The sequence below is a fragment of the Moschus berezovskii genome, chromosome 15 (genome assembly GCF_049115385.1).
Source record: "Moschus berezovskii isolate FMDL1 chromosome 15, NW_MosBer_1.0, whole genome shotgun sequence".
Classification (NCBI taxonomy): Eukaryota; Metazoa; Chordata; class Mammalia; order Artiodactyla; family Moschidae; genus Moschus; species Moschus berezovskii.
The window spans coordinates 66,353,553-66,378,624 of NC_142474.1; the positions used below are offsets into that span (position 1 = coordinate 66,353,553).

The following is a 25,072-nucleotide window of genomic DNA, read 5'->3' on the forward strand; positions in this document are numbered from 1 at the left end:
AATGTCACCTAGAAATCTGGTATTTCTCACTGCTAATTACCGAGGTCTTCGTGTCTAAGAAGTGCTTTGCTATAAAGATTTGTCTTACTATTTACCCTAAGAAATGTATAGGTTAAATGATGTACTTGGCTGAGGAGAGAAGTGAAAATGGCAGACATTCAGTATAAGCTACCAGAAGCCTTGTGTCCCCACACCCCACGTGACCCTCTCCCCAGCCAATAGCAACTCCAGCACTGGTGCAGGCAACATGTCATCTGACTCCATCCCCTGCCCTTCATTTCTGCATACTTGCACCATTATGTGCTTTAATCACTTCCTTTCTCCAGAAACTCGGTATCTCTTTCTGGAAATTTCCAGTTTCTGGCAGACATCTGTGTGGGACAGCCACTGTGTTATACCGTCTTTGAGCACTAGTTGCTATAACAATGTGCCAGGGCCCTAAGGATCCCTGGGAGATGCCAGCTACCCAGTGGGCCAAGTTCAAGAAGCTGTAAAGCAAAACTGAAGACTCTGTCCTGGATTCCTGCTTCACCATGAGAAATCTGCATGCCCTGGGCAGGGCACATGTTCACACAAGCAAAATCACCTTACCAGCTTTTAACCTCATTTCTCTGTAGTCCTTTGAGTCATGTGAAAAAAGTGAAAGTGTTAGTCACTCAGTTATGTCCAATTCTTTGTGACTCCTTGGACTGTAGCCTGCCAGGTTCCTCTCTCCATGGAATTCTCCAAGCAAGAACATGGAGCGGGTATCCATTCTCTTCTCCAGGGGATCTTCCCAACCCAGGGATTGAACCTGGGTCTCTTGCATTGTAGGTGGATTCTTTACTGTCTGAGACACTAGGGAAGTCCCCTTTGAGTCATACTTTTCGTAAATGGTTTTAGATCCAAGTTTCTCTAGAAGCTCTTTTTCTACTGATTCTGGTACAATCTTTCCCCGCTCTTGGTATGAACAGTGACTTCCCTCAGTTCAACTTGCCTTAAAGTCGTAAAAATCAACTGCTCTAAACTTTAGCTGAAGAAAATAAACATCTAGCCATGTGTCTCTGCAGACTGTCCTCGAGCATTCCTGTCCCAGTGCACTGCAGCTCTATGTGCATATGAAGCCTGGAGATGAGTCCACCTTGTCTGATGTCTTTATCTGACAGTCAAGGAAATTGACACCCAAGAGGTCTGCACTCAGAGCTGTCCAAAGTCACCTTGCAAGCAAGGAACAGAGTTCAAGTTACCTCACTGAGTTTAAGAGACTCTGGTATCTCTGAACTTGGGCCCTCCAGAGAAAATGAAATCCCCAAACCAGTGAAATTCACTCTGTAAATCCTATGTGAGACGTACAATTGAGCACCTGTTGAAGGCTTTTTTGCTCATTCAATTACACTTAACTAGAATTTATTGAATTCTTCTTTATGTACTTGATCTTATTGATCCCCACAACCAGCATATTAGATAGGTATTCTTGCCTTCCTGTTTAGGGAAAACCTCAGGAAGCAAAGGGGGATTTAGTGATTTAACAGGTCATCTAGCAACTAAAAGCCATGTCCTGGTGGCTCGGTGGTAAAGACTCCACCTGCCAGGGTAAGAGATTCAGAAGATTGGATTCGATCCCTGGGTCGGGAAGATCCCCAGAAGGAAGAAATGGCAAGCCACTCCAGTATTCTTGCCTGGGAAATCCCATGGACAGAGAAGCCTGGCAGGCTACAGTCCATGGGGTCAAAAAGAGTCGAACACGACTCAGTGACTGAGCACACACAGAATACAGAAAATCTGGGGCTTGCCAGGTAGCGCTAGTGGTCAAGAATCTGCCTGTCAATGCAGGATATATAAGAGATGTGGGTTTGATTCCTGGGTTGAGAAGATCCCCTGCAGAAGGAAATGTCAACCCACTCCAGTATTCTTGCCTGGAAAATTCCATGGACAGAGGAGCCTGGCAAGCTACAGTCCATGGGTTCGCAAAGAGTTGGACACAACTGAGCACACATGCAATCTAGCCACAAAGCAAAGCCAGGATTCCAGCCTAAGGCTCTTTTTAGAACCACACTCAGCCACCTCCAAAGCTTTAGGAACCAAAGACAGCTAGCCACTCTATCCCTTTATACTGAAAGCAGTTGGTTCAAACATATTGGTTGAAATTACTGAGATAAATCTTGCTTTGCCAGAAGCAAGGAGGCCCAGGAGACATTGTTCCCAAATGAACTTTTCTATTGGAGGCCAGGAGTCCAGACTGAAGGTCAAGAACTGCTCCTTGAGTTTGGAGGAGAATGGATACACCTCTATGTAAGGCTGAATCCCTTTGCTGTCCACCTGAAACTATCACAGCACTGTAAATCGGCTATACTCCAACACAAAATTAAAAGTTTAAAAAAAAGGCTGAGGGGGATCTGATCCTAACCATTGGAAAGGATCACACAAATGGCCACATCCCCATCTCTAGGACATTGCCAATATTTCTAAGTGCAATGACACTCCAGAAGTCAAAGTGGTCTGTGTGACACATGCAAATCCTGCCAGGCAATAGCAGAAGCAGGTTAAATCACCCAAACCCAATCAGAGGGTAAAATAGCAAGAAGTCACTGGGTGTACTTCTCTGTATACTAATGGGTTCATGGTTTCTGGCCCTATTTTTTTTTTTTTTTTTGCCTCAGCCTCCATTTTATCGATGAGGAAAAAAAAAAATCCTTTCCGACTTTCCAATGTATCCTTCCGATACAGGATCTTTCATATTTTAGTGACATTTAAAGAAATTGCTACCATGATCATGTACTGATTTGCTCAGCAGTGGTTTGTAGTGATGCTAGATGAATCAGGGAAGAGAGATTTGATTAGGAAAAGCAGAAAAAGCTCCCATTTAGGCAAAAAACATCTTGGTAATCAACCATGATGAGAAGCAGCCCTGGAAAGTGTACATGACAACTTGATAGTGCTTTTGTCAAATAGGATGCTGTTTTAAGCCGGCGCAGTGTAGCAGGGGTTCTCTTTAAAAGGAAATTCACAAACTTGAGGATCATTATTTGATTGTGTACGGTTTTCATCAGCCCTAGTCTGATTAGATTTAATAAATGAAATTTGTGTTGCTTGGCATCCAGGAAAAAAATAGGTGACTATTTTTTTTTTTTTTTTAAGAAAACACAGATTTTACTCAACCAAGCTAGAATAGCCTTCAGATATGAGATGGTCTCTTAATGGACAACGTGCCCTTCTTAGGACTCCCATTAAGTGTCCTTACAAGTGCATGTTTCCCCTGTGGAGCTTGTGTTATCAAATCAAGGATGCCCAGATATGCCTAGTAACCCGACACTGCAGGAGTCCTGGAAGGATACAGACAAGGAAATATTACAGCAATTAAGAAACTGAACCTAGCACATTATCAATTTTGACTTTACCAGAATCATCATAAACTCCAAAGATTTGAAAAACCAAACCAAACATACAAACACACACACACACATACACCAGAAAGCGTGGGATCCAGATATAAAGACTTAAGGGGGGAAAAAAAGCAAGCACAGTAATCCTTCAAAACACAAGATGACTACATAAATAACCTGAAATAATATTCATAATCTATACATGGAGGCATTCAAGTCAAATGACAGGAGATGGGTGAAAGTATATCTTAATTATGATGTTAAAGCTTCCCTGACATCAGCTAGTTCACGGACCACATGATATATTTTCTGTGGTAAATAAACTCCTCCTTTGTAAAAAGGGGTCAATCAGTAATGACTGCTCCATACAGGATTTTTATAAGGTTTGATATACTTCTTTTTCAAAACATACCCACACAGGCAATCAAACCACATTAACCCAAAACACCAAAAATGCAAAGTAATTTGTTTCCCCTCCTAGCTACTACATTGACTTTATAATGAATTTTATATATATATATATACATACACACACTCACATGCACACTTAAATAAGGTAAAAACAAGACACAATTCTAATTTTTCTAAATGCTTAATTTGGCACTGAAATCAGCCATGTCCACTTTACATGATTTTGAGAGAGTCTTCCACCCAACTACTCTGAATCCTTTCTTTACCACTATGCTCTTAATTCTTGCATGGTTCATTTTAATGCATTATTGTTTCATAATACAATACTACAAATTGCAAATTACATTTGGCTCAAGGAGTGATTATGAAAAACACTATCACTGCTGCCTTTGCTCGAATAACTCCGATAATAATGAGAGACTGATTGAGCACTAAGCAGTCCAAGTGATGAGAAGGGTCAATTTGAACATTTCTATTAAGCTTCTTTTGTTAAACCCAACACTTTGCCAGGTTAGAGGCAAATAATCATACCCTACATCTGGTTACCATGGTTTTCCTTTTCCTAAAGCATCAGAACAATTTAGTAAGTGGTACTGCCCCAGAGGCAATTCCTCAAATGCTAATGAGACCTAAGTCAAAAAACACATCTCTGTAACAGGGCACTTGAGAAAAGAAAAGGTAAGAGAGAACAATACTTTACTGCACACTTTTTTTTTTTTTCCTATTAGTACAAAGAATCTGGAGTATTTAGTAACAAAAATAGATAATCCCAATAATTTCTGTTACCCTCTGCCGTTCTGATACTCACCCTGGTATCCGGGTTATACATGCTTATAAGGGAATGCAAACACACATATACAGCTTCAGGGCATCTTTTTTGAGTCAGAAATACTCACCATCAATTAAACATGTATTGAGATTCAAATTCAATGCTTAGACACTTGATAAGAGATACCTCATGAAAGGGCTAGCTTAAGCATCCTCCAATATATCCTGATGTTTACTGAGTCAGTGAGAGTGGCAAAGACAGAGAGAGATTGTGGTCCTTGGAATTTGGGAGTGGGGGCAGGGAAAGGAAGGAAACAGATTTTTGGATAGCTCCCGGAAACTTTGAAAGATGAAAACTTCCCCAAAGAGCTCATTATCCGTAAAGTGAAGGTGTCAGTCAGCACTTTTTCTGTCGATGATAGGAAACAGTTTCTGTTGATTCACATTTCTGAGAATGCTCTCTGCAGAATAAATTAGGACACAGAGCTTTTCATTTTTCATCTTTCAGTAGATTTGCATATTCAAATTTAACATTAAGGAGCTGACATGTTCTTTTAAGGCCCAATAGGGCTGTGCAGGCAAATTACCAGGAGCTGTGGTTTAGTTGCTAAGTTGTGTCCGACTCTTGTGACCCCACGGACTGTAGCCCGCCAGGCTCCTCTGTCCATGGGATCTCCCAGGCACAAATACTGGAGTGGGTGGCCATTTCCTTCTCCAGGGGATCTTTCTGATCCTGGAATCGAACCCGAGTCTCCTGCATTACAGGCAGATTCTTTACCAACTAAGCTATGAGGGAATCCCCACCAGGAGCTGGAGGCCACACCTAATTCTTAGGCCAAGAAAAACAAGCAGGTGCCCTCAGAGGGTACAGCTCCCCAGGCCTTGGTGCCCACACTCACCATCTACTGACTCACACCACCCTCTCAAAGAACAAACCATCAAGGTCACATATTTGGTTAAAATCCATGTTCTTACTGGGTCCTGGGGAGTCTGCACACATAGAAGATGGTCACGTGACACCAAAAAATGGCAAATGGCTAGAAAAGATCCTTCATCCTTCTTTGCTGCGGCTTCGCTATATCAGGAAGCACAGTGCTGAGTATTGTTTATGACTCAGTGTGACCAAAGCCCAGCTGGTAACTAGGATCCACAACCTAGGGATGGGTTCAGGAACTGAAGGCAGGCACCTAGGAGGAAGAGGCATGTTTAGGGACTCAACCCCATGCAGCATGCTCCTCCTGGGAAGGGCAACGTGAAATCCAACAATTGGTCAACCACCCCATTTTCCCCATATTTGACTGAAGAGTTCAATAAGCATTTCAATATAAAACTTGTAGATTTGTGCCCTGGCCTGGAACTCCTCTAACCAGCTCACTCCCCCCTCATAAAAGCTGTCACGTCTGTCTGCACTGCCTGCTGTGTGGTCTAAGCCTCCAGGACTCTCTGGCAGACACATGGCAAAAGTGGGGCTCCGTCAGAACACGTGTGTGTGTCCAACCAACGCTTCTAGAATCGAAGCCAACACCACTCACATCGGTTTAAATTCCCAAGTTGCCCCAGTTACAGCTGCTGTTACAGGATATCATCATGTTTCTTTTCCTGGGTTGACTTTTGATCTGTCTGGTCTAAACTAGTATAATCACAGTACAATTAGTAAACCCTCACTTCAGTGAGGTCAACACACATATACACTCCTCCTTGGAAGGGTAGCTCCAATTTGGTTGGGAAAGGAAATACCACTAGCTGAGATAAAACTATTTTTCCCCAGCCTCTTTCAAAAAGAAGAGAAAACATTAGTTAAGAGCATGACACCGGAGCCAGATTCCTGGGTCAGAATCCCAGCTTTGCCTGTCACTAGCTATGTGACTCCCTACGCTTGGCCAAGTTGCTGAATCTCTTGGCTAAAAAACAGCCACCCTCACAGCTTCATTTTGAGAATGAAGTGAATTATACATTCACTGTGTGTTGGCACAAAACAGTACTCAGTACATATGAACTATTTTATTATCATTGTTACTCTTTATTTCTGGCTTACAAAAATTGATGGCACATCCAGAAAGATCCTTAAAAAGGGGGCTGCCTCCACTAGCAGCTGCCTCTTCCCCTTCTTGCTTCTTCCTGCTTAGAATTCTCATATGACACCCAGAGTTGTCACCACGAAGTGACAGTGAGGACAGAAATACATGTCTGGAGATCTGTGTTCACAGCAGCACTATTCACAACAGCCAAAAGGTAGATGCAAGTGAAGTGTCTGTGGATGAGGAAAGTGGGGTCTATACACACAATGGAATACTATTCAACCTTACAAAGGATGGACATTCTGACATGTGTCACATGTTTGAAACTTAAGGACGCTATGCTAAGTGAAATCAGCCAGTCACAAAAAGATAACACTGTATGATTCTACTTACATGAAATATCTCGAGTAGCGAAGTTCAGAAAGACAGAAAGGTAGAATGGTGGTTGCTAGGGAAGGGGGATGGAGAATGGGAAATTATTGTTTAAAGAGGATACAGTTTGCATTTTGCAAGATCAAAAGACTTTTGGAGATGGATGGTGGTGATGGTTGCCCAACAACGTGAAGATGGTTAAGATGGAGCCAAGACATATAAGCAACCTAAATGTCCATGGGCAGATAAATGGATAAAGATGTGTGTATGGGAGGGGGGGGTGTGTGTATGTGTGTGTGTACATGCACAATGGAATATTCAGTTCAGTTCAGTTCAGTCGCTCAGTCGTGTCCGACTCTGCAACCCCATGAATCACAACACGCCAGGCCTCCCTGTCCATCACCAACTCCCGGAGTTCACTCAAACTCATGTCCATCGAGTTGGTGATGCCATCCAGCCATCTCATTCTCTGTCGTCCCCGTCTCCTCCCGCCCCCCAATCCTTCCCAGCATAAGAGTCTTTTCCAGTGAGTCAACTCGTCGCATGAGGTGGCCAAAGTATTATTCGTCCATAAAAAGAATGAAATACTGCCAACTGTAGCAAAATAGATGAACTTAGAGATTAGCACACTAAGTCAGACAAAGACAAATACCATATGATACACTTATATCTGCAGTCTAAAATAAATAATACAAATGTACAAATGAGCTGATCAGAAATAGACTCACAGACAGTAAAAAACAAGCTTAACCCCTGGTTACCAAAGGGGATGAGGACAGGGGAGGTATATTGGGAGGTATATTATAACTGAATCACTTTGCTGTACACTTGAAACTAATGCAGCATTGTACATGAACTATACTTCAATGAAAAACTTTTTAAATGTTAAGAGGTTAAGAGGGTAAATGTTATAACATACTCTGCCACAATTTAAGAAATAAAGAAATATACATGAAGGATGGCAGAATAAAAAAGGAGGTACTGACAGTGCTGACACTCTGGGACCACCATACAAGTCTTGGTCAATCTTCAGACTTCTTTTAGAGAAAAATAAGCAATGTCTTGTTACAACCATAGTTACTTGGGTCCGTGCTACAACCAGAACAATTTCTCCCAGAAAAAATCATGGAGGTGAGGAGGAAAGAAAGAAAGTTTCCTTTCAGGGATTTGGCTTCCCCAACAGAGGATCTTTGTAAAAGATCCCACCTTCATGTCAATACCTCAGCTGGTTCGGTCCTACAGTTCCCAGCAACCAACTTTCTCCAGACGTCTCCCCCCACAGTCAGCCCACAGTGGCCAAGAAACAGCAGGATGGAGACAACAGCCTTCCCAAAGAGAATGAGCAGAACTAACTGAGAACCAAAAACCCACCAACACCGCCAACACCACCATTCCAGCTGACAAAGACTTCTCAGCAGATAAACAAGAAGAAAACAACATTCCCTGAGTCAGAAATGATTTCATTTCCCTTCATTGTTCCTGAGGCTATGTGGGCATTTCTCCAGTTGGGGTGCAAAAACGCCTTCACACACTTGTAATAGAGTTTCTCTCTAATCAGATGGCTACCTCTCAGCTGTGTGTATTCAGGACAGTGGAGGATACTTCTAGAAGAAAATATCCTTTTCCATTACAGACCCAGAATACTAGGAAATAATATGAAAATTCTATAACTCCTACCTCACAAGAATAATAATGTTCAAAGGAGTTTTGCCAGACTAAATAGACAAGCAGGGGTCAACTCTAAGAGAAAAAGCATAAAACTTTGACAGTGAAGATAATAAGACACATATGGATAAAACTATATTTAAATAGGGGACCTTTCAGAAAAAAAGAGTTCCATAGGAAAGATGTTATATATTTTTCTATTTGTTTATTAAAGTTGAGAAGACAGATCTAAAAGCTTTGAAAAAACCTTTTAAAGCATCACAGTTGTTTCTAACTATGACCAAACAGTAGCTAACTAGTTACATTTTCTGCTCCTTAAAAATTAGTTTATAATATCTTATTACTGAAATTATAAAAGAAGTCAAAATTGTGTCACAGCAGGAAATACACACATAATTCTACACTTTCCTGGGAAATATATTTCCAGAAAGAAATCTAGTTGCTGTATTTTTGAATGCAACAATAGTTATAAGGTACAGAATACACAGATTGATTTGTGATATTAAAAAAGGCATGTAAAAAATAACATAAAGGTTCTTAACAAATGATGCACATAGGCAGAAAACAGCCAGGAATCCTTCAGGAAAGGTCTACAAACTAAATAAAATCACAGGCACTATTCTATATACCAATTCAATGGTCTATATAAACCACTGATAGCTTGAACATACCCAAAACTTCATACCCTCTTGAATGGAACATGAAACATGAGCTGTGTGGCCTTGAAAGGCAAAGATATCTGCAAATCACAGTTTATTAAATTTTCTTTGAGGACACAGGAAAGGTAGAACTCATAAATATTGGGGAAATCAGTCCTGGGAAAACACAGTCTGAAAATGTATGCATTGTAGAGTGAGGACTCCTGATATGTATGTTGTAATGTTAAATACCACAATATTAAAAAAACACACACACCTCTCACACAAGGTAATGTTAGAGCTGGTGTTCTGATGAAGCAAGCAATTTTTTCCAGCCCCGGCCTTGTTTTGCAAGCGTGAGAGAAAGCTGGAGGCAGTCCTATGGTCACTTAGCATCTGAGCCATCAGGGTCCACCCTCTCTGGTCCTGTGCTCGGCAGCCCACTGCTGCCAACAGGAGGGACAGGGCAGAGATGGAGACGCTAAGTTCTCCCACTTCTGAGATCCCACAATCAGCAAAATCATTCCATCACTCTACCCCTCCTTTCTCCAGTTACATTTTGGCAATAACTTACTTTAAAAAAAAGTTAATTCCTTGAATCCTGATTTCTATAAGTGAAATCATGTCCGACTCTTTGCAATTCCACAGGCTATATAGTCCATGGAATTCTCCAGGTCAGAATACTGGGGTGGGTAGCCTTTCCCTTCTCCAGGGGATCTTTCCAACCCAGGGATTGAAACCTTTGTAAAAGTCTGCAGTTGGGATTAACATGCCACTTAAAACATCAATTCTATTGCTCAAAAACACAGACATCTGGCACAGGTTTCTGTACTGGTGTAGAGTGGGGCCAGGGGGGAAAAGAACTTTGCTTCTTGAAATGGGAGTTAATACATGATCTCCTTGGAACAAGCTTTAGTGTCAGGAGATTGTGCTGGCATCACACAGAGACACTGAACAACAAAACAACGGTAACCACTCAATACGCGTCCAGGGACATCTGCCGTCAGCAGCTCCCACACAGCCAAGGTCACAAGCCCCTGTAGCCCCTCAGTGGAAGCACCGTTGTGCAAGTCCTTCTAGTGAATAAGAAACACACTCCGAGCCTGTTGTACGCTTTTGATTCCACATGTAAGTGACATCACACAGTATTTGTCTGTGATTCATTTCACTTGGCATAATAATGCCCTCCAAGTCCATCCACGCTGTTGCAAATGGCAAAATTTCACTTTTTTAAAGAAGCAGACTCACAGGTAAAGAGACCTAGTGGTTACTAGTGGGGAGAGGGATGGATGGGAGAAGAAATTCAGGGTATATGGGTGGGGGATGAAGAGGTATAGACTAGTGGGTGTAAGACAGGCTACAAGGATCTATTATACAACACAGGGAATATAGCCAATGGTTTACAATAACTATAAATGGAGCAGAATGTTTAAAAATTGTGAATCACTATATTGACATCCAGTAACTTATAGAATACTACACAGCACATATACTGTAATTTAAAAAGAGAAACGCAGCCCTGCCCTGGCTTTGACGACCACACTTCTGTTTTCCTCCTCTCTCTGCACTGACCTCTCCTGGGTCCCCAGCATCTCCTTCTGCCAACTGAGTCCCCACACTGAGCCCCCGGGCATCTGAAGGGTCCTCGGAGCTCAGCCTCTGCCCTTCTAACCAGCACACACTTCCTGGGCAGCTGCTCTGTTGACTCTGCCCCAAATTCTGAGTCACCTTTTCCATTCTCAGCTCCCAAACCTCCACATCACCAGGCCTCCCCATGTGCCCCCAGCGCTTCTACTTTTACCTGCAGACAAGTAAACACCAGTTTCAACATGTCATGTCTCCCCAAATATGATCCTCTGGAGGTTTCCTTTCGGCACCTGACTATCCACCCAGCTGATTGGGCCGAAGCACAGAATTGTTGCTCACTGTTCTTTCTCATTTTTTTATATCTAACCAAGGATTCAAGTCCCCTAGATTCCGCCTGAGAAATACATATTGCATCCCTGTCCCCTCGACCACCACCATCTCTGGTGGTGATTTTTACAACAGCAGCTTAGCAGAGTTTTTAAAGTTAAAAATTACAATTTTCTTTAAAACTGTACATTTTTTCAAGCCATTCTTTTTTTTCTTAAAGAGACACATGTGAAATTTGATCTATAGAAAATTAGAGAAAAAAAAAAAGACAATTTAAACATTAGCCAACTGAAATCTAGTTTAGCCATATAAAAGAGGAAAGTATAAAAGTAACTAAGGTAAAAATTAATTTTAAAAAACTAAAAGAGAGGATATGTGATTCTCTGTGCTGACTCTGCAGTGAAAATGAGGCACTGAGCTAGGTTTCCCTGTTTATGTCACAAATATTTACTGAGCATTTTCTGTGTGCCAGAAACTGTGACAGGCAATGGGAATTAGGGGGGAAATGGTCAGGTCCTTAAGCAAAGTTAAATGACAAAAACAAACCAGTAGAATAAAGAGCAAAAGATATGAATTAGTAGTTCACAGAAAAGGAGTAACACATGAAAAAAGTGTCCAATCGCACTCAACAGAGAAATGTGTATTAAATTATTTTCCACTTGTGAGATGGTCAAGCCAATCTTTTGAACAGCTTCATAGTGTCCTCAGGATAATGTCCTAACTGTATCACGAGTTGTTGACAACAGGCCCACCCTGCCTCCCAAATGCCTCCAGGCTCCTCCTTCTACACCTTTGCAAACCTAGAAGACTTCTACCAGCTAAACAGCATCTTTCTAATTGTGTGCTGTAATCCATTAAAGACGTAAAATTGATTTGGTGGGACTCACCTAGCATTTTTTTAAACGAGTTACAGAGTAATAATAATGGCTACAACAGCTAGCATTTACAAACTGCATTCTTTGTCAGGAGGGGTTCTAAAATGCTTAGTACACATTAACTCACTTGACCTTCCAGGCACCTCTGTTAAGTAGGCACTGTTATGATCCATACTTTACAGCTGAGAAAAGTAAAACTCAAGGGTGTTCATGAACTTGCCCCAAACACAAAGCTGCTGAGGGTACAGCTGGAATTTGGACCTGAGCCATCTATCTTCAAAGTGCAGGCCCTCGACCTCTACACCCCACTGCCTGTCAACATCAGAGCCCATCATGAGGAGGAAGGGCAAGGATCACACTGCTTAAATGTTTACTGGAGTTACTGGCGCATATATGGCTTCCCCCGTGGCTCAGACGGTAAAGAATCTGCCTGCAATGCAGAAGACTCGGGTTGATCCCTGGATCAAAAAGATCCCCTGGAGGAGGAAATGGCAACCCACTTCAGAATTCTTGCCTGGAGAATCCCTTGGACTGAGGAGCCTGGTGGGCTACAGTCTATGGGGTCGCAAAGAGTCAGACACAACTGAAGCGACTGAGCACACAAGCACGTGTTACAGGTGGAATGTGTTTCTTGCCGAAGATCATATCAAAAGAGTTTGAATCCCTTTGATGCAAAAGGCTCCTCTCCCCCAGAAGCCCCATCAGATACAGAGCTCACAACCTCTCTAGGTCCTCGGTTTTGAGGTCATCTTCTGGAGGAAGGCCAACTCTGCCTGCGGGCTAGCCCACTTGCTCTGATCCCCCACCTCCACAATCCCTTTCCCACTGGCTCCCTGCCTCCTGCTCTCCTTACTCCCACCGCTTCACCCCCACACCTGATGTGGAGCCTCCCCTGGAGTAAGCCTCCAGTACTTGTGGAATGTGCAGATTAAAGCTTTTATCCCTCGGTTACTGAAAATCATACACACTCCATAAACAGACTTGAAAAAAGTCCACCCCCTCATGCTCAGAAACAAATCTTTCCAGGTGAGCAGTGAAAATTCTCAGAATTCATTTCACTGCCCAGGTGATGTTTGTGGGCGGTGCGTGGCTGCACATGACTACTGCACAGGTGTCTGAGTCATGTGATGTGACAGCTGACAGAGGGACGCAGAGACGGGACTAGACACAGTAGGAGAAGGAGGCAGTTCCCTTCAGAAGTAATCAGTGGAAAAGAATATTTTTTAAAAATGTCTGTATGTGTATAACTGCGTCATTTTACTGTATGGCAGTTTGGCACAACACTGTAAAACAACTATACTTTAATTTTTAAAAAACTATTTAATTAAAAAAAAAAAGAAAACAAAAGAAATAAAGCAATCAGGAGCAGAGGCCCCTCGCCACCCCACACCAGGTAACTGCCTTTCCTGCCCAAAGCACCATCTGGGGAGCACACTACCCTTCACGGGACTGTTTTGGCTTCAGATCCACAGCCCGCAGGTGCCAGTTTGCAAAGGAGCCCTGAAAGTTAATCTTTAATAGAATTACTCATCAATATGATGGCCCATCAGGAGGTTTCTGCTCATTCATACTTACCTGAACATGGAGACACATCAAACCAAATTTATTTTAGTGGAATTGCCTTTCCCCTACGTGCTGAGGACAACTCAGGTGTGCAGTAGAGTGCCCAACACAGATGGTGATCAGTGCTCTGACTCTGCCAGGCGCCTGCAGCTAGGCTCCTAGACACACTCCAGAGGAAAACCGCCCTCCGGTGATAGTGCCTGTCGACAGTGGTTTTACCTTCTTAAAACTGTTCCAGGATCAACCTATCCTGAGATAAAGTAAGTAGATGCTCTCATTTTCTCAGTTGAAAATGTTTTTATCTTCTAAAAGAAGACAAAATTCAAAAGGAAAGAAAAGAAACCTGAAACTCTCAGAATTCAAAAGCACAGGTGAGATGGTTTCCTAAGGACTAAAAATCAGTTATAAATGCAGGAATTAGGTCAATGAGGTCCCCACAAGCAGCAGTGGGAATCTGCCAAGGACAGGCGTGAGGCTCCCAGGGAGCTGGATGCGGGACCAGCCTCCCAGAGTGGGGACCTAGGGCTGGGCACTTACAAGCTCCAGGCAGGTGCTGATAGGGGCAGCAGGGATGAGAGAGGGGGAAGGACACACAAGGGGATTAGGAGAGGAAGAAGAGGCTGAGAGCTTTTTCTCAGGAAAGGAAGAACTGCCTTGAAATTATTTTAATAAAAATAATAAACAAATAAAACAGCAGTGATGGAGCCAGCAGGAAGGTGTGTAGAAAGAGAAGGGGAATGAGGTGTGAGAACAGAACAGAAGTCAGAGCCTTCCCAGGACTCTGGGGCCATCCTGAGACAGGGGAGCAGGAGGAAAGATGGCCTTTTTATCATCATCATCGCCATTCAGGTCACCACAGAGCACTGAGTAGTTCCCTGTGCTGTAGAGTGGTTTCCCATTAGTCATCTATTTAATACACAGTATCAACAGTGTGTATGTGAACCGAACACAACATTGATAATGTATATGTGAAGCTAGCACAGACGTTGTAAAGCAACTATGCTCCAATAAAGATTAATTTTAAAAAATAAAATCATCATCACTAGTGTTCCAGACATGGAATAGACAAGCTTGAGGGTCCATTGTGAACAAGGGGATATGGATGGTAATTTTTAATTAACAGTTAAATTCTTGAGTCCTTAAGAATTAATTTGGAGAGAGTCGTAATGACCAGGCCATCACCCCCAAGATCAGAAACATGGGTCAAAAAGTGGTGGAGGATGGACAGCCCTCTAAATTAACTGGAAGAGCAGAAATGAAGAGAGAAATACAGAAAGTGGGGATGTTTTCCAGTTAGTTTGTGTCAGTTCAGTTCAAGGGCCCTGTTCCTTTGTGTGGACAGAGAATGTAAAGTTCTTCTTTGAGTTTCTTTTTTTTAGGGACCAGAATTGTTACATAAAGCAATAGATCGTGAGAAGGAGAGATGATGTTTTCCATACAGGTGGAAGATAAGCACATTACAGATGCTGTGGCAGGAGAGACGAAGGAAGTGAGCATCATTCCCCAGCCTGGTCAAGCCACACGTCAATGGTCAGGACCATGCCAGACCTGGGGCTGGGAGGGAAAAGGGGAAAGCTCCAGAGTGCCACATAGGGGTGGGGCTGTCTGTAAGCTAACCTGGTAGGAGTGGACCCCCAAAGGGGAAAAGCTAGCCACCAGGTCATCCTCTCTACGTAAAACCCAGAGAGCTGTTAGGACAGCTTGTGAAGAGTAAAACCAAGGTTCTGACGTCTTTTAGGAACAAGATCTTATACCATCTCCTGGAGCCTGACATTTGAGGCTTAGGAAGACAGTCATAGGCAATCTCAACACTTACTCCTTGTTTGAATCTATGACCCCCTCAACCAGACAATCCCCAGCCTGAAACTTTGGGTCTGCCCAACAAGAGGAACCTAACTTGAAAATCCTATCATCTTTTTTTTTTTTTTAACAAGTTTGATGTAATATAAAATTCTTAAATAATTTATGGCTACTCAGAGCAGAGAAAATGGTCACTTCCAGAGCAAACGAAAGAACTTGATGTAGCTTCTTGAGCATGAAAAGGCTTGCTCCCTGGGGACCATCTCCTGAGTCACAGGCCGACTTGGGAAGTGACTTCAGCTCCCAAAGCCAGGAACAAGCACAGCCCTGCCCTGGCGCAGCCACTGCTCATCACCTGCGAAACTACTCCAGGCAGAAATTCCTCATGGGCCCTGTCACCACTTATTCTAGCAATTTCATGGACTTATTTATCTGTTCACACAGCAAACACATTATCTTAGTCTGGGTTTTGCCAGAAGCAGATCCTGAGTCAGGGTTCAGGGCTGTGGTCTAATGGATGCTGAAGAATTTGGGTCAGGAAGTGGTGATGGGACAGAAGGAAGGAAAGGCAGCTGGGCAGGATGGTTCCCAAGCCTGGAAGCAGGGAGGCTGATGCACAGACAAACTCTGGGAGCCGGAGGAGGGAAGGCCTCTCTACCCCGGGCTCCCCAGGGCAGATAAGCACAGACTCTGATGTCAGTAGGTCAGGGTGGGGCCTGGGGTGCTGCGTTTCTGCTGGGCTCCCAGGTCCTGCCGTGCACATTCATGGCTAAGGGCACAGACTTAACACCTTAGCGTTCTAACCCTAAGGCTATTCCTGGGTCATTGGGCTTTCTTGGGTCACTGGTTGAGGCTGCCCTGAGCAGGCATTGTTGGGGGTGTTGCCAGCAGTTCTGCACAGCAGAGCTGGGGCATCCAGGCAAGCCAGCATCTGGTACGTTCAGCTTTTACTCTGCGAGACTTGAAAGGCTGCTGGAGCTTGAGAGGGGGGACATGCCATGACTGCTAGCTGCAAGGTTCAGACTGCGGCAGAGGAGCAAGGGCAGAAGGGAGTGTAGCTGGGAGACTATTGCCAGATCCAGGAAGGGACGAGGATGCTGCAAAGTACAGGATTACAGAGGTGTGCTGAAAACAGATCAAACAGACCTTTGCTTTCGTACAGTATAGATTAAATGTGGAGTGCAAGGGGAAAAGGAATTGGAGTACTCCAAGCTTTCAGACCTAAGCAACTGAAAGAACCGAGCTGCCATTACACGAGAAAGGAAGATGGGGAGGAACAGTCTGGAGAAACACTGAGCCGCGTAGGGAACACACATTAGGTTTCAGATGCCTGCTCGGCATCCAAGCGATTGCGTGAAGAAGAGGTAGCACCTGCCCATCCAGAGGTCAAAAGAAGCTGCCCAAGCGAGGGGTGTGAAGTTGTGAATCGTCTGCCTGCAGTCTGTTTCCTAAGAACGCAAGCGTTCTGTGTTACAGAAAAGAGACAGAGACAGAGGCCGAGGCCTGAGCTTTGGGCACCACGGTATCTGGAGGATGGGGCAAGACCAGAACTGGCAAAGGAGAAGGCGATGGGGTGAGCAGGGAGGAAGGAGGCCCAAGGAGCGTGACTCAGAGAAGAGCAAGAACTGACGTGCCGAATGCTCCCGCAGACCGAGGAAAGGATGCAAGCACAGCAGGAAGGTGCAGCAGGAGAGGCCGCTGGCGGCCAGATGCTGCTGCTGCTAAGTCACTTCAGTCGTGTCCGACTCTGTGTGACCCCATAGACGGAAGCCCACCAGGCTCCCCTGTCCCTGGGATTCTCCAGGCAAGAACACTGGAGTGGGTTGCCATTTCCTTCTCCAATGTGTGAAAGTGAAAAGTGAAAGTGAAGTCGCTCAGCCGTGTCTGACCCTTAGCGACCCCATGGACTGCAGCCTACCAGGCTCCTCCATCCATGGGATTTTCTAGGCAATAGTACTGGAGTGGCTTGCCTTGGCGGCCAGATGAGAACAGGCCTTATGGAGCCACGGGGTGCAAGGGCCTCATTAAAGGCGGCTTAAGAGAAAACAGGAAAATGGAGGCAGCAGACAGAAGCTGATCCCATGGTTTGCTGTAATGGGTGGAAGACAATGAGACAGGAGCTGGAAGGGGAGGTGGGGTTAGACAGATTTTCTCTAAGGTGGAGGAGAAGACAGAGTGGATGCTCCAGGAAAGAAGGGCCAGAATGAGGGTGAAGTAGAGAGAAGCAAGCACAGCGGGAACAACGTCCCGATATAAGCAAGCTTAAAGCATGGGTCCTAGAAAAAGTAAGTAGAAAGTTTAACAGGAGACCATAGGTTATCTCAGTATGATAGGAAATCTAACCAAATTTTACTCTTTGGCTTCTAAATAGAGTATTATTAAACATAGGTCAGAAAAAAAAATTCCAACATTCAATTATGTAAGAGGTCACTTGCCCAGTGACTCCTTTAACAGACAGTTGTAAAGGATCAAACAGTTTCTTTCATATAATACACTGTGGCTTGACAAAAATCCATTTAGGAATAACATGTACTTGATGCAGTACATTTAATGTAAAAGATTCATAGAGTCTCTCTGATGGTAACAAATAAAAACATTCAGAAAGAATATTTCCTGTCTTTGCGATGGTAAATGTCATTAGCCAAGTTTGTCTTCTAGTGCATTTTTCGATGGTGTGTGGTATTTATTTACCCCATGTTAGTAAGGAGTGAATAGTCACTGGCTTTCATTTTTCACATCAATCGCAGAAAAAAGATTCTATTTTCTACACAGTCTGGTATTGAAATTGACTTAGCATCTCAGAACTGTCAAAAATGTCTTTTACGAAAGGTTTGCTTTACAGAGACTATAAAGCAGGCGTCATCCTTGACACTTGCATTCTGTATTCAGGCCGCTGTTCTCTGGAAAAGCAGCATTAAAGAACGTCAGAAAAGGTCTCAGCGAGGCCCAGCCGCCACGCTCGGCGCCCCTCGGCTCCCTCTGCAGTCAGTTTCCGAGCAGGAGATGTCAGAGGCTCTGTGCTTCAGCTTCTAACGAGGACGAGAAGGATGCTATCAGCTGCCCAAGAACTCATCTTTGCTAACAGGTCAGTCTGTCACTTACTTTCCTCTGTTAAAAACGGGAACCTCTGTTTCCATTCAAATTAGAAGAAGTATATATTAAGTATGGGATTAAGGAATTCAGAACTTATTCCAAGGAAACCTCCCAACTGGTGTACTTTATATAAAGGACCGGTTCTTTGCCCAGATGACAAACAGAAAAACAAATAAAAGTATGCAAAATCGCTTTCTTCTAGCTCTTTCTTTCCCATGACAAAGTACTGCTCCTGGGTTTCATTAACTGGGCCTAATTTTCTCCACATTTATTTTAACTGTGTCCCCTGAATCACCAGTAGGCTGCAAGGGATGTCATTCAATTTTACCAATGAGAAACCGCTAACCTTAATCCACAGGGCAACTGGGCCTGAGGCAAAAATCCACAAGTCCAGGTATTTCTGACAAGAGCAAATGGACATTGTTTCATGTGCCTCCATCCTGCAACAAAGAGGGCTTGTTCAGCTGGGGAGTGGGCAAGGGGACGAGGGGAGGGCTGCAGACTGCTACCAGATCAGAGCAGGGGAGACTCCTTCTCATAGGCACCCACCCCAATACCTTAAGTCCACTTAGGACACAGCTTTCCTCGTCATCATCCCACTTCTCTTTGAGTGGGATGCAGTTCTACACATCTCGGAAACAGAGCTAACTCAGCAGTCTTTCTGAAAACCCAAGGGGCCATGAAGCATGAAGGGGCTGTGGAAGAAGCCTTTGCCCTATAGCATGGGTCCCCAACCTCCAGGATCTAATGCCTGATGATCTGACATGGAGCTCATGTTATAATAATAGAAATAAAGTGCACAATAAATGTAATGTGCTTGAAGTATCCTGAAACCATCCCCACCCCACCCCTACTCCGTGGAAAAATTGTCTTCCATGAAACTGGTTCTTGCTGCAAAAAGGTTGGGGACTGCTGCTCTCAAGGAAGGATAGTCAGAGATCCACCTGCAAGAGCTTTCACACCTGTGAAGACAACATCTGGGCTGGCAGCTCTGTCCAGAAAAGTTTTTATAAAAGAACATGCACCCTCATCCGTGGGGTCCCTGCAAACCTCAGTGTCACTATTTGCCAATGTCTCTCTACTTTTTCACACTGGAAGAACGTCCCGGTCCAGCCATCCCTGAACAAAGATATTTATTTGTTCAGAAGCTCCCCCACCCCAATTTTTCTTTTTTTGTCTAAACTGTATAATCCATCAAGGGATGAACCTTTTCCAAAAATTGCCTTTCAAACTGGCCCGCTTGTCCATCAATGGATGGGTGACTATCCCAACCTACACACCTCATCACCCACAGACTGTTCCTCTGCCTGCCTGTGTCCCATCCGTCATGTCACTCAATAAAACCAAACCAGTATATCACCTCCTCCCAAAGCACCCATCCTCACAACCGATGGGTAAAATTGGGTGAGCTCTGAGTACACCAGCAGTGAGGACGATGGTTTTCCACTATGAAAAGGGGCCAAGAAAAGAGGGGATAAAAACACTTCTCTGCCAAGCAGTAAACCCCCAAGCTTGACATCAAGAACAAAAAGTTCCAGGGGACTTCCCTGGTGGTCCAGTGGCTAAGACACTGAGCTCCCAATGCTGGGCACCCGGGTTCAAACTCTGCTTGGGGAACTAGATCCCACATGCCTCAGCTAAGACCCGGTTCAGCCAAATAAATAAATAATAAAAAAAAAAAACAATTAAAAGTTCCAAAGCAATTAATACAAACATTATGAAACCATCAAAACTGCTGATGTCGTAAACAAAATTTGTCAACAGCCACTAAGAATTCATTTAAAGTAAATTTATTGTTTTTTTTTTAAAAAAAAAAAACTGTGCAATATGTGCTTCTTAAGACATTTGGACTCTGGCTTGTTGCTCATCTCTTCTCAGGCTTCAGTTTGGCCAGGCTAAACGAGAAACACGGTACAGACACACGGTTAGTGAGCACAGGTAAGGAAGACAACCACGACGCGTGTTTGCTATTCTCTCAAAAGCCTACAACGTGTGATCCAAACTACAACATCGAGTTTTAAGATCTGATCATGTTCACTATGTTCTGAAGGCAATTATACACTGTAAAGGGAACGACAGTCATATATCTGATTTCAACCAAACAAGGTTTCAAACGATATTATCCTTTACCTCGTACAGAACAGGATAAAACAATGCTGGAGGGACCCAGGGAATCACTGTCAGTGTAATTGGAGGATTCAATTTTAATGGTGACAAAGCACCATGGCTTTTGCTTTCACGGTCCAGGGGGCGACAGGCCCTCAGCCGTCATGTGTCACAACAGCAAACGAAGCACCCTTATAAGGCGTGAGTGGGGTCACGTCCAGGAAGCTTCAATTTCAGATGGCAGACAATTCTATGACACTGAGAATGATTCTAATTTTTCAGGCAAGGTAGCATCAAATTACACTTATTCCAGGGTGAAAAGGGGGGAAATACATCAATTTTAAGTGCTTACTGTCTGAATATACTGTCCCAAATAAGGGAGTTTATTTTCTTTTTGATTATTTCATTCTGGAGATGAAAACTCACCAAAAAACACATTGCTTAATGATACTGTTGCTTTCTTTGAAAAGCAGACACATTTAAAACATTAAACAACAGATCTCTCTCCTTCTAAAGGACAGACTTAGTTCCCTCTTTGGTGGCAATTTCGGACAACTGCAGAATTCCAGGAAACATTTTATGGTATTAAATTTGAATAGCCAAGCATTTGAGAACCAGACATATCCAACGGAATCTGTGATATCAGAGGGCAGAGAATTCCATGATATTCGAAAAAGAACGAAGGCTCTAAATCAGACCCTCCCTCTGCCCTGCACTTTCTCAAAGAATGATCACATCAACAAAGTCACGTTTATCTGTTTCGTAGAGAAACTCAGGTTTCTCAGATCCAAAGCCATTTTAATTAAGGCTGTGGGAGTGCCTTTGGGGCAAGAGAAGATGTCATACAAGGAGAAATTCATACGAACAAGGAACACTTTACATTTGTCATTTGATTCCTTATAGATTTAAATTTGTGATTTAAAACTTGCATTAAGGCAGCTTTTGCATTTCATATACTCCATAATTTATAAGCAGACATATAAATATGACTCCCAATATTCTTTCCTAGAGCTGTTTATCAATAATTAAACCATTTTTATGACTACTATTCAATACTCAAAGTAGAAAACCATGTCATCTGTATAGACCAATGAATAAAAATAACTATTCAAGGTGCCATGGATTCCTTCAGTACAGTTTTAAAATATATATATATATATATTTCCATGTTTAAAACAGATAGCTAGTGGGAAGCTGCTGTATCTCACAGGGAGCTCAGCTCCATGCTCTGTGATGACTGAGAGGGGTAGAAGGGGAGGGAGGCTCAAGAGGGAGGGGATATATGTAAACAGAGAGCTGATTCAGTTGTACAGCAGAAACACAACACTGTAAAGCAATCATACTCCAATAATAATTTTTTTTTAAAATATGGTATATCTATTTGCCCCTCATCGAATGTAACCAAAACTCACAGAGAACTTACAGGGGAAGGAAGAGAGTGTGTGCGATTTCGGAGCAAGGAAAGGGGATGGTGGGGAGCAGAGTCTGCGAGCCTAATTTGAAGGAAAACATATCATTCCCTCAAGAGACTATAAAGAAAAGGTTCACATGCCTAAAAAGCCAGACATGTAACATCTAATGCTCCTTACCCTTACTCTTTGCTTTCTGTTAACCAAAAACAGAAGCAAATCATAACATCCCCCCTCACACACACATCCCCCACATCTTCTTACAAAGTGTTCTAAGAAAGTAAATGCACATACACTTTTTGATTAAGGTATTTTAAAGCAACAGCACTAAGAGAATCTCATCCTGCTTTCCTCAAAAGAACAAAAAGGAAGGAAGAGATTCATTTTAAATCTTACTATCTTCCCCTCTGTTGTTACAAAAAAAAAAGGAAACATAAAAGAATCAACCCAAAAGTCTATTTAGTCTCAAATAATTAGATTCAGTAGGTATGGATGCAGTATAAAAAATGTTTTGAAAAATGATTCATGGGGTCGCAAAGAGTCGGACATGACTGAGCGACTGAACTGAACTGAACAGTGGTTTCAGAGTCTTCTCAAATACTAAGAACATATCATAATGGTATGAAGGAGTGCCAATAGACAGCCAAAGAAAAAGTTTATTTTACTCTAATAAAGGGTCCTCAACTTATTTTCAAGGAGGAATATTCAGCAAGCTTCAATCATTTCCCTAAAGGAAACCAGAGGGAAGAGGGAGAAGGCAATGGCAACCCACTCCAGTACTCTTGTCTGGAAAATCCCATGGGTGGAGGAGCCTGGTAGGCTGCAGTCCATGGGGTCGCGAAGAGTCGGACACGACTGAGCGACTTCACTTTCACTTTTCACTTTCATGCATTGGAGAAGGAAATGGCAGCCCACTCCAGTGTTCTTGCCTGGAGAATCCCAGAGATGGCAGAGCCTGGTGGGCTACCATCTATGGGGTCGCACAGAGTCGGACACGACTGAAGTGACTTAGCAGCAGTAGCAGCAGACAAGATACTGCCACCTGTTAGGATATATCTGCACTCTCCATGTGGTGGGGTGTGGCTCTCCTGGGAGGAAAAAAAACTGTTTTGTGGAATTCATACACTTCCTGGGGTAAAAGTACTCCCGACAACAGCTAATTTGAAGCTACCTGCATGTAGCATCAGCATTCTGCTGATACAATGGGCATAAATCACCTCAAAAGCAGAGATCATAGCATATAATAAAAGGATTAGGAAGTGATGAGCTTTGAGTATTCATTATCTTTGTCATAGACGTTATCTAATTTTTAATAATGGCCAGGTTTAACAGTCAGTGGCAAAATTTCCAAAAACTGAACAACTCTCACAAGTCAGCATGGGCTTACTTCAGCATATCTGTCCCAGAAAAGTATGAATGTCCATGCGTTTCTCAGTAGCCATTCTTAAGCACTGGGAGGCTATGAACTTAGTTTTTAGGAAAAAACCTTCAGCCCCTGAACTTAAACAAAAATGTGATTTTCAAGAACACTCAGGCCTTTGATGTTACAAATCAGTCATCACTGTCGCAGAGCTGGCTCTCACTACAGGCTAGAGGTATAACCTGCAGCACTTGATCTAGTGTTATGTATTCTCAGTCGCTAAGTGGTGTCCAACTCTTTGCAACCCTATGGACTGTAGCCTACCAGGCTCCTCTGTGCGTGGCATTTCCCAGGCAAAAATACTGGAGTGGGTTGCCATTTCCTCCTCCAGGGGATCTTCCTGACCCAGGAATTGAACCCGTCTCCTGCACTGGCGGGCAGATTCTTTACCACTGAGCCACCAAGGAAGCCCACATGTTTTATAGAACTTTTAGCTCAAAAAAGATTGCACAGAGTTGCATTCAGGGTCCCTTTGAAAGAAAATAAATTTGCCAAGTGCCCCCACACTCACCATTCCTCTGGCCCCAAAAAGAAAACTCTACTATAAAGCCTCTCTTATTCTAGAGTTGCAAGTTACAGAAAAAAAAAAATGTCTAATTAAAATAATGTATAAATTTCTAAAATATTTTATAAACAAACTAGAATTTTGCTTATTTCATATACCATGAGGAGACCAGAGCACTGAATCAATCAAATAATGGTTGGCTGATGAAGGAAACCTACAAGCCTTCAAGAAGACTTCACTCAGGAGGGGGTTGTAGAAGCAGGACTGGTCTCCAGGCCAGATGTGTACATTTTAGGGGCGGTTTCCTCTTATTTCATAGTTTCTGATTCAAAGAAGACAGGGGTGTAAATTCCCTCAATATTAATTGATGGGCAACAGCCTAATTTCTGTGTGTTATATAGATGCCTGATTATGAGCTGAGAAGCCTTCTGCCTAACACCAAAACGGAAATAAAGTGGCAGTTAGAGCAATTCCATCCGTCAGTGTTCCTGGACATGAAAATATAATGATGAAAGATGATCTGACTAAAAATACATTCTTGTGCTATATCAACAAGAAAAACTCCCATATAAAAGGATGCTAATTCTAGTGTTCTGAAGCATTGAACATGGAAATGTGATCGTATTTAATTTAAAGCTGATACTGCTCATGGGCCAAGCTCTGTGTTATCTACACCTATAGTTTACTTCCTCCACGCACTTGACTTAGTTCTGGCTGAGTCCATCCACAGGACACAGCTGGTGTGTGTATAGCCTGCAGGTTGGGCTTGAGTACTCAACTTCATGGTCTTGACTTATCTACAACTCCCTGAGTTATTGAGGTCAACCTCAGGACGATAAATCAGGAAATTCTATGAAAATAAAAACTCTTGTTCACATTTTACAATTAAAAAAAGCTAAAAGGAAGGGATTCGTAATGCAGGATAACTACTTTTTGAAGAGTTAAGTGGTGATACCATCTGTTTTCAATTTTAAACCATCATCTTGATATGTTTAGGGTTTTAATTTATGGAACAATCAAGCAATCTTTATATTTAACATTAAATACCTGAATATTATAAATCACCTCCAATGAACATTTATGGGACAGTTTCAGAGCAACTTCTGAACAACTTGTCACTTATTGTATAGCCATGATTTGTAAAAAAAAAAAA

The 25,072-nt window shown here is 43.0% G+C and overlaps 1 protein-coding gene across 11 annotated transcripts in view; it reads right to left on the bottom strand.

Annotated features, from left to right (window-relative positions):
* PARD3 (par-3 family cell polarity regulator) overlaps positions 1 to 25,072 on the bottom strand; it is a 601,533-nt gene that overhangs the window by 162,752 nt on the left and 413,709 nt on the right. The window lies entirely within an intron of this gene.